Consider the following 16,838-nt stretch of genomic DNA (forward strand, 5'->3'; position numbering starts at 1 on the left):
CAACCAAGGACCATGCATGGACTGGACTTAGGGCCTCTACATAGACGTAACCAATGGGCAGCTCAGGCTCCATGTGGGTCCCACAGTGAGGGAAGCAGGGGCTGTGTCTTACATGGACTCTGTTGCCTGCTTTTCCACCTTTAATCTTTTTATGTTGTGAGATCTGCCTTTGATCTGGGCCATGCACCTTCTGCCAGCAGCCCGTGTAAAGCACACGGGAGAAGGAAGCTCTTTGCTCTTTGCCTGCTTGCCCTCGCTCCTGCTGGCAAGTCCACCCTTTGTGACATTAGAGTTTACTTCTTTGGTATTCCAGCATATACTGAAGACTGGCTGGGGCATCCAGCCTCATGAGCACCTTCTGGATTCTTGGACTTTCTGTTCATAAACAGACATTGTTGGACTAGCTGGACCACAGCCCGGAAGCTACTCTAACAAATCATGTTCCTACATCTATAACTAGTTTTGTTCCGTAGGATCTGTTCCTCAGCAGTACCCTGGTTAACTCCTGACCAGTGGGCAGGAGACTGGAAGAATGACCGAGCTGTGATGAACTTACATGTCCACTTCCCAGCTTCCTGTGTCCCTTTTTCTGAGCATCTCCTGGCTTCCTGTCAGATACTGGGAGCCACTGTCCTTTCCATGACACCGTTCTTTTCACTCCCTGCCTTTGGTTCCTTCTACCCGTTTTGAAGATGCCTCTCTGCACTGGTATGCCTTCAGGGTACTCTGCTGCGTAAAGACCAACATCTAAACCTGTGCCTCCTCCCTTCCAGTTCTCCGTGGGCCCTGTGGCTGCCACCGCTGCCGCCCAGGTGTCTGTCCTGACCCTGAGAACCCTTCATGTCCCTCCCGTGGCTGATTCCTGTTTCTGCTTTTCATTCTTTATCTTCTGTTTGCACAAATCTCTCTCAAAGCTGGACAGCAGCGGATGGAGCGGCATTGTTTGCCCCTGGGAGGAGATCCTAGGGTTATTTTCTGCTCAGCTTTCCCCTGCAGAGGGAGGCCATTATGGTACCTTCACGGGTTCTGGAATAGGCAGGAGTGTGGAGGCTGTTGGCTGGCGTTTGAAGAGCCAAGGCAGGATGTGCAGACCTGTTGACACAGTGAGAGTGTGTAGGGATGTCTCTACCTGCATATAGGGTACCGTATGTGGGGCTCAAGGTTCATGAGGTGACAAAAAGCTCTAGCTCCTGCACCCCTGTGTGGCACCCACCCCCACATACATGTCTGTGTTCATAGATGGGGCCAGGAGGCTGGCTTCAGTGCTGGAGGACTCCTCTTTAGGGCAAGGCAGGGCTAGTGGCTTCAGGATTTTGTGTGTTGGGTTTAAGTGAAAACAGAGACCAGGCTTTGGTGAACACCAGCTGCTTGCATTAGGTTTGCATGGACCTCACCATGGCACAGGGACAGCACCAATAATCAGAGACACTGACTGGAGCTATCATAGAGTAGTGAGTTGATTTGATGGCTATAATTTTGTTATGATTCAAAAAGATTTTGCAGTTAGGCTTTTGAGGAGTTTTATGCCTGTTAAATATACAGAAATAAGCAAAATAAAAACTCAGAAATCCACGTAAATATGAGTGTAGCGATGAAAGCATGGCCTGGATCTTTTACCTAGAAATGTATGCTCGGCCCACATGGAGTATGGGCAAAAAGTGATTCGGCTGGCTCCCTTAACAGGAACATCAATATGTCATGTCCATGCTATTGGCAAAGTTTGTGAAATTTATAGAGTCTGTTGAGTTTCCTTTTGGTGAATACAGCATCCAAATATTAAGTTTGAGCTTATTAGAAAGAGCCATAGGTTGGGTATGGTGGGTAAAGAAGGGAGTATAGATGCCCTATCTCTCGCCCCTCAGGTGGGGTGATTCTAACGCGATGGCCAGCTTAGTGTCTGTAATGTGCCCATGAGGCTGACTGCACCCCGTGAAACAGTGTATGCATTGCACAGTGAACTCAGAGGGCCTCTAACTCAAGCCTCAGACCTCACAAAAGAAAACCAGCCAACCCCCCAGCATGGATGGGGGAGGCACCCATGAGTTTCCATCCCTAGCTCAGGAGCCGTTTGCAGCTATTGGCTGCTGCAGGTGGGCGAGTCAATTCCCTTCAGAGATGTAGCTCCTGCCGTAGTAGGTGGTCACACACACACAGGCAATGCTATATAACTTATTCGGGGAGCAGGATCTCTCACTGAACATCAGTTCACTGATTGGCTAGAGGGGCTGCCTGGGTTTCTTTATGAGGAAACATAGGCACAAAGGAACCGAGAGATACTCGGTACAGGTGGGACTTTTCATGGTTGAGATGCTGAGGCCAGCATCTGGATCCCAGCACCGTCTTTGAGGCTTGTCCTAAGATAAAATGCCTTTTGACGCCCTGCTTTCCAGGCGGGATGCTATTTTGCTATTTAAGCTGGAACTTATGTGTTCTTTTTCTGGGAAAGTAAGGCAAACATGTAAGGGATGTGAGGACAAGATGGCGTGTCAGGGCTGCAGGAGGGGGCTTTGGTATGAGGCCCGTGTCTGTTGCCGATTCTCCATTCATGCGCCTTTGTGTAGAGACTCACTGCTAAGTGGGTTCACACTGCGCACAGGCCCTAGGCAGCTGAAGGAAGAGCTGTGAGGTAGCGGGAAGGCTTTGGAAGGTTTCGGACTGCTGTCCCCGTGTGGACAGAAGACACCTCTGAGCATCACTCAGGACATACACGCATGTCTGTTTTGAGGGCCTGAGACAGGGTCTGATTAGGCAGGTCAGAAACCTGTGCCATTCAGTGACTGAAGGCAAGTGAAAAACCCACTCCGGCGGCCAGCCAGGGTGAGCTGCCACTCGCTTAAAAGATGGGAGCTGATGCTTCTGCCTCTAGTACCTTTTCCTGAGGTTATGGCACTCCGGCCTCACTGCTCTGTACTTTTGTCTCTCTGGAGATTTTGCTCTTGGGGGCTGCTCTGGGCTCTTAAAAGTCTTGTGGAGGAGCCACTACCAGGGTGTTTGGTATTCATTGTGGTAGCCACTGTGTCAGAATTTTCAGCATTTTTCACTGATGTTGGCATTGGAGGAAGCCGCAGAGGCTCCTTGTGGGGCACCTGCTCAAGTCAGCACCCTCCTATGCCCTGGTTATGCCCTGCAATGGTATACTGCTTTTTTTAAACGAACGTGTTTAGAGCAATCCTAGCATTTGGAAGAAGCACCAACCAGCCGTGAGAAATTGATTTGAAAAACAAGAAACCTTATCTGTGGAAGATTCCGCCCGCCCCGAAGAACCTCTGTTGCCAGGCTCTCGCTGGGCTTCCTGAGCAGGGAATCCAGCGAGGTCAGAGGCTCAGCGGGGCGCTGGGTGGAGCAGAGCCTTTCTGTTGTCGAAGGGAAGCTCTCTCAGCCTCCAATTCAAGCTCTAAATGTCAGCTCTCACACTGGGAGCCATTTCTGCATCATTTATGTGCAGCTGAAGGCAGGGGTGGTTTAGCCAGGCAGCTTGTGTAGAGACAGTCCCCACACCCACGGGGACCTGGCTGAACTTCAGCTCTCCTCATGCTCCTAATTGGAGGAGCGTGTTAAGTACACTTGACCTTTTAAAATTTATAACTACAGTGGGTTAAGTTTCTTGCAGGATTTTCAAACTTAGGTTTTTGACTGAAAAAGGAGGAAGAACCTGGGGAGTTGGGGAAGGGGGGGACCATACAGACAGTGCCAACAATCACCCCACAAAACCGAATGTTTTCAGCTTCTTGCCTCTCTTGCCCTTCTGACTTCTGTCCTTTGCAGCCAAAAGGTTTGACAAGATATCCTGAGGGATGGGGGGGTCTCCTGTAAAGACTTCCTCATGGAGCTTTGGGGGTCACAGGTGTGCCGCAGACTCATTTTGGTCATAGCCGAGAAGGGACGTGCTGAGGGAGACGGCTGCCTCTGCTACCTGCTCTTCTCACCGCCCCCCCCCCCTTAGTGGAAAAAAACTGCTACCCAAATCCCACCAGCAGGAATGAGGACCTCACGGTCACAGGGATGACTTTGGCATAGTGACAGGCATGCGGAAGGGCGTTCCATTTGCTGGGGACACTGGGAACTCAGCCTTCACTCCTGTTGTTTTTGTAGTGTCACTTTGTGATCAGATCTCTGACAGCAGAGCTGAGCTTCCCCCAGATGGCCCAGTCTGTCCTTGCTGGTCATGTCCAGTGCTGGTCAGGGCTCTGGGTATGGATTTGGCATGACCTCAGGCAGGTTAGTGCATTGGGCACAGTGGAGTACTGAGCATGGATCTAATCAGAGCAGGGTTGGAGAAAAGGGACTAGGTGGGGTGCCTTCAAATTCACCTGTGACTACTGAGCACTCTGAACACCCAGGAGAAATGGTCGTTTTCAGGGGCACTAGGTGGCCTATTGTCCTGCTGGGGCCCCTGTGCTGGTTCCTAGGTCCGAACGGGCTTTCCTGGCCCAGACAATACCAGAATTGCTGTTAAACCACTACCACCCTGCCTCACGTGCTGCCTCTGGTCCATTCTGCCATGATTGTCAGGAGGAGCCTTTCAGAGCATCACTATCTTTCCCAGCTGCCTGCAGTGATGCTGATGGCTGCCCCTGTTCTGTCCTTGTCAGAGAGACAAGGGAGACCCCCTGAAGACATACATGGAAGGTGTGTGAGTGGGGGTTGCTTCCCTCCCAGAGGACTGCCATAGTTGGCGTCTGTCCCTAGACCAAGGGTTACTCCAACATTCCCTTCCAGCTTCCACCTCTGGGGGTTTACATGGCTGCTGCATGAGTGGAAGTTATGGCTGTGCCAGCCCGTCATATGGTCGCCCAGCCAGCCAGCTCCTACCTAGCCAGTTCCCCCCCCCCAAATGTATTGATTATTGGGGTCATGTCACGAGGGGTGAATGTGCCTCTGCTTCATCCAAAATCCAGGTGGTAGCACCCACCCAGAGCTGTCCTGCCTAAGTGTGGAACTTGTTTGCCTGGGGCTCAGTTCTCTGCCCCTCCTACACTAACCAGAGCCTGGGGACAGACCTGGGCTGGTTGTCCTGCCCACACTGCCCCTGCTTTTGTCTGAACTCTGGGTGTGAACTCGGCAGGTCCAGAGGGCAGGCTCTGTGGATATTTACTGTCTTCACCCCCTGTCTACATCCATGGCTCTGGAACACTGTCCTTATCACCTGTGGGGAGGTGGGCTTGGGTTGCAGGAAGGCAGTATTCTCAATGAGAGTTATGGTGGGGGAATACCGTGTTTCCTTCCCAGGGGTCCATGGGATGTGTCTAGTCATATGTTTTTCCCTGTGTGATGAGTTTCCAGGCTTAGCTGGACCATCTCACTGTGAATTAGGATCTCTCTCCCATATGTAGTCTGCTATTCCAAAGGTGGCGGATTGGCTCTGGGATGCAGCTGGGATGCATCCTGTACCCAGGAGCCACAGCATCCTTAGAGGCCTCCTGGGCTTCCTTGGAGGGCTGGCATGGTCTGGTATCGCTTTCTTCTGGAGCCTCAGGACTGTGCCGTCCTTGCCTGCAGGCTGGGGTCTCAAGCACAGACACTGTGCCTCCCCAGGCTAGCTTTGGCCTCACAGCCCTCCCGCCTTGGGCTTCTGAGGGCCGAGATTACAGGTGTGTGACATCTCACTCAGCTCAGAGATGCTATATCCTTAAAGGAGCCACATCTCTGCATGTTGTATTTTCAAGGAACCGTCTCTACCTATCATCACAGCATCTGGCAGCCCCAGAGAAGAATATGCCTTTACCACCAGGTGAATGCCTCTCCTTCAGAGATGTCACTGAGCAACCATGCACTGCAGAGCCTCAAGTCATGAGGCTGGACTTGGTGCCGAGACACAGTGTAGCCTAGTGGTTCTCAACCTTCCTGACGCTGCGGCTCTTTAATATAGCTCCTCATGTTGTGGTGACCCCCCAAACGATAAGGTTTTTTTTTTTTTTGTTGCTACTTCATAACTGTAATTTCACTATGAATGTCATGAATCATAATGCAAATACCTAATATGTAGGATATCTGACATGCGACCTCCGAAGGGGTCACGGCCCACAGGTTGAGAACTGCTGCTCTAGATTCTGGTAGCTTAGGCATCCTGAGTCTTGGAGTCTTGGAATTATTTATTATATTGGTGGCACACAAGTCTGAACTAATCTTCTTGCAAGCAGTTCTTTTTTTTTTTTTTTTTTTGAAAAGGCATCTTCAAAGAGAAAATGAATATACATATATTTTCCCCAGAGAAAGAGGTCTCCCCGCCCCCCCCCCCGGTTTAAGGCCCCTGGTGTTGCTTCTGTTCAGTGGCTGTGACTTTATCCTTGCATCCCATGCCCTTGTGAGCTGAAGCCAGGTGCTACCGACTCCAGCGCATGGCTCTCCGTGGTCATCATGCCATTGAGCTCCATGCAGTATCAGCTCTTAATTGTGCAGAAAACATCTTCACAGCAGAGTTAAAAGCCCTGGAAAGCCAAATTTACCCAGAAATACACTGGTGGCCTTATCCAAGGGGCTCATGGTGAGGGACTATGGTGGTGTTGGCCAAACTGAGAAGAGTAAAACAGCCTCTCGGGAGGTAAGTGATGGAAAGTGTCTGAGAACTTCCACAGTGCTCCCTGTAGGTGGCTGACTCCATTGTTCCCGGAAGTGTGCATGGCCTCTGATGAGGGAGCTCAATACCGAATGTCCATTAGCCTCCTCTTCCTCATCCAGCTACTGACCTTGCCTAACAGCTCTCGGGGCACAGGTGTCCTGAATTCTCAGCAGAGCGGTCACAGCATTCGCCTCATTTTTCCTACGCAGGGCACCCAGGTGGCGTGTTTAAGCCCCTGGCCCGTGTTAGGAGGGAGCCTCTGCAAGACCTGCTGGCGTAGCCACTTCTGGTGATCAGAGTCTGTCCTTAGGCCTCCATAGAAGTCACCGTAACATCATATTGTTAGTCTGGAATCCCTGTAGCATATTTAAATTCTTTTATTCTATTTACTCAATAAGACATTGAGCTGTAAGGGCCCAGGTGCTTGAGCTGCCGCTGGACTCAGGCAAACACGTAGACTAGGCGCCCCTTTTCCAGCATGGCACTGATAGACTTCCCAAATGGATGTCTTCCAAGTGAATGTGCGGGTCAGTCCCGAAGCACTTGATTGGCACCTGTTGTTCTGGTGCTGATGCTGTAAGCCAGTTCCCAATGTCCGAGACCTACCTTGTCAGTTTCCTTCACAGCAATGACCCCAGGTCTCTGGCACCAATTCTGTGCTTTAGTTACCTCTGTGCTGTTATAACCACAATATTTGACAGAAATATCTTAAGGTAAGGAAGGACCATTTTGGCTCACAGTTTCAGGGGATTTTAGTCGTCATGGAGTGGGTGGCACAACTGAGCTTGTGGTAACATGACAGAGAGTCCTTACATCACAGAAGAGCAAGAAGCAGAGAGTGGTGCTGGGAACCTAGCACTGAAGTAGAGCCTTCAAAGACTCATTCCTAGTGACCCTCCTCTAGCTAGCTTCCCCTCCGAAATCTCCACAGGATGCCCCTAAAGGATCCCCAAAGGTACTGCGTCCTTGGAAACAGCATTTCATAAACCCTGACTACCAGTCATCACTTAGGCACTTGTGATGCCCAGTAGGATGGGTAGCTTGCTGACTCATTAGCAAGTCCTCTGGAAGTGAGTACCTCAATGTTTACAGTTGCATGAACTTAAAAAAGAGAAATGTTCAAGAATTAATAATTTTAGTTAACTAAATTCACTTAAATGTATGTTTGAACCTTACTTATGTATCTGGTGTTTTCAGTGGCCTTTGATAAAGGTCTTCTGGCTCAGGCATGTCTCTAACCCAGTGCTCAGATTTAATCAAGATTAGCGGGGAAATCCGTTGGGATTGAGCCCTTGTTCCCGCCATCTTCAATAAACAGTGTTCACTACCACAGTCCCACTCTCTTGGGTCCGTGTTCCTAGGGTTGCTCACCTTGTGGATTTTGCTCCCAAAGGCTGTTATGGAAAAGAGCAGAATTTAGGTTCCCACAATATCATAAACCACTACGTTGAACATGTCTGACAGGCCAATTGCTAAGCATCTATACAAGCTGTTTTGCGGAGGACAACACCAATGTCAAATGACGTGGAGTGAGATGAGCAGAGGGCAAGCAATTGCTTCCTGTGATCTCCTACATGTAAAATCTCTTATGTTCTTTTGGTTGTTGCTTTCCAAGACAGGGTTTCCCTGTGTACCCTTGGCTGTCCTGGACTCTGTAGACCAGGCTGGCCTCGAACTCACAGAGATCTGCCTGCTTCTGTCTCGCAGGTGCTGGGATTAAAGGTGTGTGCCACCACACCCTGCTTTATATTCTTAATGTAAGGGTTCCCTTTTCTGAAAATGGTATCAATAGAAAATAGGAATCCAAATGAGGATTATTTTCTATTATTTTTTTAGTTAAGAAATTGACATGATATGCTTTGATTATATTCTTTCTCCTTTCTAACCTCCCAAGTCCTCTCTTCCTCTCTACCCATGCGAATTTATGTTCTTTATCTTCAAAACAAACAAACAAACAAACAAACAAACTCATGTCAAAAGCCAGCTTTGAGACACAGGATAAACCAAGATGGGGCATAGAGGGGGCATGGGGGGAAGGGCAGAATCTGGCAGCTTCCGGCAAGAAGCTCTGAACTGTCTTTAACTCTCTAACAGCCAGAGCTGGTTGCTCTGGGGGCTGTTTCTGCAGATCCCTGATTGCAGTGAAATACCCTAAAGGAAAAGGAAAGGGCCAGGAGCCAGAGTGGATGGCTTCTGGCACAGGCTGCCAATAGAAAAAGAAAGGAAGAAGGAAAAAAAAAATCACACACTCACATATACATACATACATACATATATATACACATACAAACACACACACGTACATACATACATCTACACATATCTACACACACATATATACATACAGACAGACAAGCAGACAGACAGAAACATTTGGAGCATGGTGGATGGAGCAAAGCTCTGAAGAGCAGGCTTCAACCAACAGCTGTCTATTTTTGTTAGACATATATACCCTCTAAAACAAAGCTCTGTACATCAGAAGAAAATTATCTCATGACCATAAAAGCAATTATCACAGAAACAGATAAAGTCATTACATAGAAGGAAATACAGCAGGATTATTGATTATGTCTTTTTCCATTAAGATTAATATCTGACTAAACATTTTTTTAGCTATCCTTTACTCTACAAGTTCATTGTAAGTCCAGAGCAACAGTTTTTCATGCCATAGGTTAACAAGGTTTAAGGTTAGCATGCGTTAAGGATTTACAACAAGGTAATTGTTTACATGTCTTTCCATTAAGGCTCACACCTAACTAAACATTCTTTATATCTTAGCTCCACAAGTTCATTGTAAATTCAAAGTAATATTTTTATCTGTCTTTCATTCTACAAGCTCATTATAAGTTCAGAATAATAGTTTTTATGTCATAGGTTAGCAAATTTTTTTTTTTGAGACAAGGTTTCCCTGTGTAGCCTTGGCTGTCCTGGACTCACTTTGTAGACCAGGCTGGCCTCGAACTCACAGAAATCCGCCTGCCTCTGCCTCCTGAGTGCTGGGATTAAAGGCATGCACCACCATGCCCGGCAAGATATGTCTTATTTTTAAGGCCTTGTATAGCTTAAATTAGCTAATCATCCAGGAGCACACCAAAATTTCTGACCTCATCCCCGGATCTAGGACCCACTTCATGCTCAAGAGTAGTTTATCAACACAAAATGGACTCCCTGTTGTTTTTTCTTGTGTGTTTGGGTCAGGTAGTTGGTTGAGTTTGGCACAGGCCATGCAGAGAAGGCTGTGGCAAGCAAGTGAGCTTCCAGAAGGCAGCCCATCATTTTTTGCACAGTTGACAATAGGTACAGCCTGGTGAGGCATCGATCCCAGGGGTTTTATTTCCAGATTGCTTCATGCTACTGACATGCCTTTTCATGTCTGCCATTGCTGTATCTCTCATATCTGTCATGGCATGGAGCGACACTCACTGCCCATTGTTCCGGCGTGTTTACCCACTCTGCTGGGTGAATTTCCTGCAGATCAATGTGAATATGTACTTTCATAAAATAATGCTGCTTGTATGAATTGATGATTTTATAATTCCTGATAATGATTTTTATAGAATTCCTGATTTGATTCAAGTAATTTCAAGCCTTCTTGCAGAATAGCAAAAGCTGAACTTTCATATGTCACAAGCACATAAATTGCACTAGGGAGAAAAACAGCCTTGGGGAAAACTTAAGATCTAGGAAAACATTCATTCTAGGTTACCCGTAGTCTTTAACTAGTTACCCAGTCACTGTGCATACTGTGAACGAAACACATGTGTCTAAAGCTTAAATGCTAACATCCACATTTAAAAGAAAGCATATAATGTTTGTCTTCCTGGATCTGGGTTACCTTGTTATTTTTTTTAAAGCTCCAACTTTTAACCTGCATATTTCATTTTTCTTAACAGCTGAATAATACTCCATTGTACAAACATACAACATTTTCATTATATACTTATCACTTGGTGGGCTGTTTCCAGTTTCTGACTACCATGAATAGAGCAGCAATGAACATGGATGTGCAAATGTCTCTGTGGTAGGATGTACAGTGCTTTGGATACAGGCTCAGGTGGTATATTTGGGTCTTGTGGTAGATCTATTTTCAGCTTTTTGAGAACCTACACACTAAGTCCCATAGTGGCCACACAAACGTGTGTTCCTTACAGCAATGGAGAGCATTTCCTTTCCCACACGTCCTCACACGACAGCATCTGCTTTCACTTCCTTTAGTAATTGTGGCCATTCTGATTGGGCTTGGATGACAAAAAAACAAAACAACAACAACAAAAAATCTGTTTTAATTTGCGTTTCCCTGATGGCTAAGGATGTTGAACTTTAAAAAAAATGTTTCTCATCCATTTGTATTTCATTCTTTGAGAATGCTCTGCTTAGTTTTGTACCCTAGTTTTAAATTGGATTTTTTTTTTTTAACTGTGGTAAAACACTGTGACCAAAAGAAACTTGGGGAGGAAAAAGTTTGTTTCACTTACACTTCCAAGTCGCAGCCCTTGCCTGTGGGAAGTCAGGACAGGATCTCCAGCGGGCCAGGAGCCTGGAGGCAGAAACTGAAGAAGCAGCTATGGAAGAACATTCCCTCATGGCTTGCTCATTCTGCTTTTTTTTGTAGCACACAGGACCCCCAGCCAAGGAGTGTGGCACCACCCACTATGGGCTGGGCCCTCCTACATCCATGGCTAATTTTGAAAATGCTCTACAGACTTGTCTGCAGGCAAATCCTGTGCAGGCGTTTTCTCAGTTGAGAGTCTCTCTTCCCAAATGACTAGCTGTGTCAAGTTGGCATAAAACCAGCTAGAACAGCCATCAGGTGGGTGCTGGGAATTGAACCTTCTGGAGCCTCTGAAAGAACAGACGGGGCTCTTAACTACTCTCCAGTCCTGGGTATATTTTATTTAACCAACTGCCATTTCACACACATATATATGATGTATCTTTTTGTTTGTTTGTTTGTTTTTTGTTTTTTTGAGATAGGGTCTCTCTGTGTGAGCCTTGGGCTCTGTGTCCTGGGCTTACTTTGTAGTTCAGGCTGGCCTTGAACTCACATCGATCTGCCTGCCTCTGCCTCCCGAGTGCTGGGATTAAAGGTGTGTGCCACCATGCCTGTCTCAATGTATCTTTATTATACTCCTAATTTCCTTCATTCACTGCCTTTGAGTCAGTCTCAACACATCCCCTCATGACCTTTATGACTCTCTCTCTTTCTTTTTTTTAATAACCCAGAGTCCAGTTAGTGCTGCTTGTATACACGTGAGGGTGTGGTCATCCGTCAGAGCAGGAGCTACCTACCAGGAGCAACAGTCCCAAAGAAAAATGACTCTTCTCCCAGAAGCCGTCAATTATAAGTCGTTTCTCAAGTAGAGACGGGGCTTCCCGAGTCCCTCGCGAGTCCCTCCCCAGTCCCTCCGGATCCATGCTGGAACGTTGACGAGCTTGGCACCCTGTGTGCCTGTGTAAGTTAATGAGGGCAATGGCCCCTCTATGTCCGGAAGACAGCATTTCACAGCGCCCACCCCCACCTGTGGCTTTCTTCTACATCTCCTGCAGTGTTCCCCATGCCTTAGGGGGTAGAAGGTTTGCTCTAGATGTCCCATTTAGGGCTGGGACTCAACAGTTACTTATTCTCAGTACATTGTTTTCGTTTGAGTGCTGCCCACTGCAAAAAGAAGTGTCCCTTACAAAAATTGAGAGCAACACTGATTTAGAAAGTGCAACATGTCTACATAGCAAAACAATAGTAGTGGGTCCACCACCCTGAGGCTTCTGAAATTCCCGGCTATGAAGTCCCTCCGTTGGAGTGCGCCTCAAGTCTAACCCGAACGCATTTAGCAGTGGGTATGTCTTACCCGGCAAGTCAGTGTTGCATCCTCCAGCAGCCTGCATAGTACATTCCAGCACGATGGAAGCTGGCTGGAAGAGAGGAAATGTACAGATCAGCTTCAGCCTGATTTCTCTGTGTTCTACAGCTTTCAGCAGTAGGGCCTCTGCCACCCACCTAGCTAGGGTCAGCAACCAAGAACAGTGAGTGGGGTTAAAGCTATTTTTATAATATTGTGTTTGTTTCTCAGTTTCTCTCCTAACCTGTCTATCACACAAATAATTGAGATTCTATTATATAATTTCAACAAGCTTCACAGCACAAGAACTGAATAGCTATTACTCCATTCTTAACCCTCTAAGCTAATTTGGCTTCCTCCCAGCTTACATCCCATAGATACTTGCACTCTCCAGCTCCTTTCTCCTGGTGTCACCTGGATCCCTCCCTTTGCCGAGTCCCTACTTCCTCCTCTAACTCCTCCTCCCCTGGCTGGCAGGAAGTCCAGCCCTCTTCTCTCTGCTGCTCAGCGATTGGCTGTAATCTGCATTGTTGGCACATCAGGGGACAACTGGGGCGTGCAGCCAGATATGAGGTAGGGTACAGCAATCATCATTTGAATCACACAATAACCTTATGCCTACACAACACCAATGGGCAGTGGTCTGTGTGTCCTGGCGGCCTTTGGGGCCTCCCTGACTAACAACTCACACCTCTTGAACTCAGGGTCTCACTGAGTAGTGGGGCAGTGGAACGCACCCCAGCTCTGCAGAAGCTGGCGTTGACCGTGCTACCTACACTCTTTTGTGTGCTCAGTCAGCTGATTCTCAACATTTTCCTTTTCATTGATTAATTAATTAATTAACTTACTTTACATACCAATCAGAACTTCCCTCCCTCCTCTCCTCCCAATCCCTCTCTGTCCCCTTCCTTCCCCTCCCCTCCCTTCCCCCATGCCCCTTCCCTCCTCCTCAGAGAAGGGGAGGCCTCCCACAGATATCAGCAAGCCTTGCCACTTCAAGTTTCAGGAGGATTAGGTGTGTCTTTCTCTACTGAGGCTGGGTAAGGCCATCCAGTGAGGGGAACAGGATCCAAAGGCTGCTGTTAGAGGTTCCACGTGAGCACCAAGCTGTACAGCTGTTACGTATGTGTAGAGGGCCTAGGTCCATCCCGTGCATGCTCTCTGTTGGTAGTTCAGTCTCTGTGAGCACCAGTGGGCCCAGGCTAGTTGAATATATATATATATATATATATATAGATATATATAGATATATTTCCCCCTTCTGGTGTCCTTGACCTCTCTAGCTCTTTGAATCCTTCCTTTCCAGCTCTTCCATAAGATCCCCCCAAGTCCTGCCTAATTTCTGGCTGTGGTTCTCTGCATCTGCTCCATCAGCTGCTGGGTGAAGCCACTGAGATGACAGTGAAGCTGGCCTCTTGTCTTCAAGTATAGCAGTGTATTATCAATAGTGTCAGGAATGCGCTCTCATGGCTGGGACTCAAGTCATTAGTTGGCTATTCCTTTACTTTCTACTCCCTCTTTATCGATGACCCTCTTATAAGCAGGAAAAATTGTGGGGAGAAGGTTTTGTGGCTGAGGTGACGTCCCCAACTCTCCACTGGAAGTCTTGCCTGGTTGCCATGCCTAGCTTTGTCACACGGGTTCAAGAAATCAAACTTAGGACCTAGTGATTTACAACTATGCTACTATAAGCCATCTTCCCTGGTCACAATTCACGTTTATTTATGACTTATTTTTGTCATCACAGTGGGTGGGCTGCCCCTAGCCTTTGATACCTCTGCCAGACAGTATTGGTGAGTATGTTTGTGCTGGCTCCTGGCTGGATATCCTGCCCTCCGTAGCCACTGTGCTATGCTGGGGCTTGACGGTGACACTGCATTTTTTAGGCCACAAGCAGAAACATCCTGTCTTTATTTGTACTACAGAGTTCTTGTCCTAAAAAAATGCTCCGTGAAAGCACACAAGGGTGAGAGTGGCACTGTGGGACAAGTATGTTTTTCTGTGGCTGAGGCAGGGCCTCAGGACACTCCAGCTGCCATGACCCCTGGATGCTGCTGGGTATTGTGGTACACACTGGCTTCCTGGATCTCAGCTTGTCACACTCTTTAGGTATGTGTGAAGTAGTAAAAATCAGGAGCCAACATTTCTGTGTGACCTCTTCCGAAAAGTTTACATAGGTGATATCTGCTGCCTGATACATAGGTAGTTGCCGCCTGTGGGACGGCCTCATCAGGAGTGTCCTCTTGGTTTGGACCTATCTGTCTGCATGCCATGTTCCTGTGAGAGCTGGCCTCATGAAGCAACACACATATTGAAATAAATTGTCCTGTAGAACCAGGGTGCAGGACAAGGGAGGAGGCCTAGGGCAGGAGGACCCGGGGTGTTACAGCCCTGCCCACCAGGCTTTCTGCGCTGTAGCCGCACCCACCTTTCTCCACTCTGCAGTGATGTCATGTTTCTCCATGCTGCTCATCCCTGAGGTCAGTGTTTTGACTCCTCTTGGAGACGTGTGAGAGTCAACATCTAATTCAGAAATCTAGCACTAAGCTGGAAAACAAATGGTGAAACTGAAGTCCCCTGTAGTGTGTATGTTGTTGGCCAGAGTTTCTCAGACACCAAGTTACCCTACTCATCTTTACCCTAACACTATTGTTTTCAAGTCTTTAATGTAAGGGAGTAGAATTCCTCAAAAATGACAGACTCTGGCAATAGAAACATACCTAGAATTCAGGGAAGGAATGCCTCATTCCAAGCCCTCTGGTCCAGCCCAATGAATTTGGCTGTTTTTTTTTTTTTAAATAGTTAATTTCTATCTACAATATCCCTGGAAACAGAACTCAGTTGAATGGCATTGGCTTTAGTATCCTGGTGACCGGAGGCAAAGTAAAATCCAGGGATGAGACCTTGGCTGTAAAGATTCTGACTCTGGCAGGAACATGTCCCGAGATGAGTCCCAGCAAGTGACAGGAGAACAGTCTCTCAATCCTGTTGCCTTGTGCTCTCAAACAGTGTGTTCTGGGAGAGGGAGCTGCAGCTGCCATGCTGTGTTCCGGAGAATGAGGAGAGATGTGAGGCTCATTCAAGGGTTGCCATGGTGACTCCTCATTATCTTCAGACCGCAGAGAGGTCTGTGTGCAGCGGGCTGACAGCTTAGTTGTGTAGCAGCAGCTGCTTCTGATTCTGCATGGCCTGTGTGCACGCACCTGCACACGTGTACTGCACACACAATCCTGCTCACGTCGTGCTTCAACCAGACAGGCGTACATACGTGCACTAGTTCCTAGAGGAGCGAGTGCGTCTCCCAGCTATGTGGGCAATTGAAATAAATCTGAATTTCAGAGAGGAGGTCTGAGGCTTCCTTTGTAGGAAGAAAGGGAGGAGAGAGAAGGGAGGAGAAAGGTGGGCAGAGGAGGAAAGGAAGGAAAACACCATATCCAGGCTGACTGATGATCTCAAAGCCCCAGTTTCTGGAGGAGCTGGTTGCGTATGCCCTCAGCTTGGCTGCTTTGCCTAGTTCATAGACAGAACACTGGGCGTGGCTGGTGCTTTCCTGCCTGAGAGGGAACCACTTCCATTGCCAGTGTGCAGTGTGATGCTTAATTACACATCACTCCTCTTTAACACGAATGCCTTTATTCCATGCAAGTGTCCGCCTCTTGTGCTCTCAGATCTAAGGAGATTACTGAAAACTGATTTACTATTGGACACAGAAAAGCAAGCATCCTTGTTTATATTTCACTGAGTGTGAAGTGTGTGAGTGTCCAGTTAGGGTAGGAAAAGCCTTGTGCTTGGCCAGCAGATGTGTGGTTGACTACAATTAGAGAGCAGGGTTTTATATGTCATTTGGCACTGTGAGATCCCATTGGTCGGATGCTCTCATAGCTTTCAAAGTGCCTTGGAAAAGAAATACATGGTTCAGATAGGAAGTCCATGCATCTATGTGCCCATGGGTACATGAGTGTGAGTGCAGGTTTTTTTGGTCATAGAGCTTCCTACAGATGTTCAAATGGCATTGTGTGTTTCTGAGAGGAGCCCATCCCTATTGGTAACTGGGGGTCCTTTGTCTTACCCTTCATTCAGGTGTGGTTATACTTTCCTGGGTACGACAGACACGGTGGCCATGATTGATTAAGGCTCTGTGTGTAGCATCTTTCCCCCATGGAGATGGCTCAGAGATGGGCTGACAAGTGTCCAGTCTCGGTGTGAGTTTCCCGGGCAGGAAGACTTCAAAGCCAGAGGTTGCCTTTCATGCTGATCATTGGTTATAAACCCCCATCAGGTAGAGCTTTGGGCTATGCGTGCTGCAGTGTCAGAGCCTCTCCCGGGGATAGCCTTCCAGAACACTCTTCTGATCATCTGTCAGAAGAGAAGTCAGGCTGAAGGTTGGCTGGACCATTCAGCTCAGCAGACATTCAGTCTGTGATCACTTCCATCCTGCACCC

General features: G+C 47.7%; 1 pseudogene; it reads right to left on the bottom strand.

Moving 5' to 3' along the window:
* Positions 1–16,838, bottom strand: part of LOC127195609 (KAT8 regulatory NSL complex subunit 2-like) — a 68,020-nt pseudogene that overhangs the window by 36,728 nt on the left and 14,454 nt on the right.

The sequence above is a fragment of the Acomys russatus genome, chromosome 1, assembly GCF_903995435.1.
Source record: "Acomys russatus chromosome 1, mAcoRus1.1, whole genome shotgun sequence".
In the NCBI taxonomy this organism is placed as follows: Eukaryota; Metazoa; Chordata; class Mammalia; order Rodentia; family Muridae; genus Acomys; species Acomys russatus.